Here is a 1,178-nt window from a genome sequence, read left to right as displayed (position 1 = left end):
CTCACTGGGCCTAGATGTCTACCAGTCACCCCTCTTCTGGAGCTCTGACATCCAGGCTCTATGTGATACACTGCCAGTCCGATTAGGAGAGCCCTCACTGGGCCTAGCTGTCTACCAGTCACCCCTCTTCTGGAGCTCTGACCTCCAGGCTATATGTGATACACTGCCAGTCCGATTAGGAGTGACCTCACTGGGCCTAGATGTCTACCAGTCACCCCTCTTCTGGAGCTCTGACATCCAGGCTCTATGTGATACACTGCCAGTCCGATTAGGAGAGCCCTCACTGGGCCTAGCTGTCTACCAGTCACCCCTCTTCTGGAGCTCTGACCTCCAGGGGCTAACTGCTACTCTGCCAGTCCGATTAGGAGTAACCTCACTGGGCCTAGATGTCTACCAGTCACCCCTCTTCTGGAGCTCTGACCTCCAGAGCCTATGTGATACACTGCCAGTCCGATTAGGAGTGACCTCACTGGGCCTAGCTGTCTACCATTCAACCCTCCTCTGGAGCTCTGACCTCCAGAGCCTATGTGATACACTGCCAGTCCGATTAGGAGTGACCTCACTGGGCCTAGCTGTCTACCATTCAACCCTCCTCTGGAGCTCTGACCTCCAGAGCCTATGTGATACACTGCCAGTCCGATTAGGAGTGACCTCACTGGGCCTAGCTGTCTACCATTCAACCCTCCTCTGGAGCTCTGACCTCCAGGGCCTATGACCTACCCTATAGTGCCCGGTCTAAGTGCCTCATCATCGGACTCCTTTCCTCCATAACACCCCCTGGTTCCTCCACACCCTACCACGTGCACCAGGCGGTCCCGGGCCCCCACACTTAAGCACCCCCCCACTGATAAGGACAGCCATCCGCGACTTCCAGAAGAATGCATCCCTGGTATCCTAAAAAACGTTTTTAGTTACTAGTAGTACTGGCAGGACCAGTACTACAACACATGTCCTACAACACTAGGCCCAGTCTCAGAGCCTCTTACTCAGCCACTCTACCTACCAGCCTCCCTGCCCTGGAGCTTAGACTCTAGTGTCCACAGACTAAGTCCCATTAAGTACCAGGCCTAGTAATACTTCCAGTACTTAAATTTCATGAAAAATGCCTAGTTTGACCCCTCAAAAGTTACTCAAGTCCAATTTAAGCATTTTCGAATTTTCGAAAATCGGTTATCGGT

The sequence above is a fragment of the Nansenia antarctica genome (assembly GCF_963989245.1).
Source record: "Nansenia antarctica genome assembly, chromosome: 13".
NCBI lineage: Eukaryota > Metazoa > Chordata > Actinopteri > Argentiniformes > Microstomatidae > Nansenia > Nansenia antarctica.
This window is presented reverse-complemented; position numbering follows the sequence as displayed.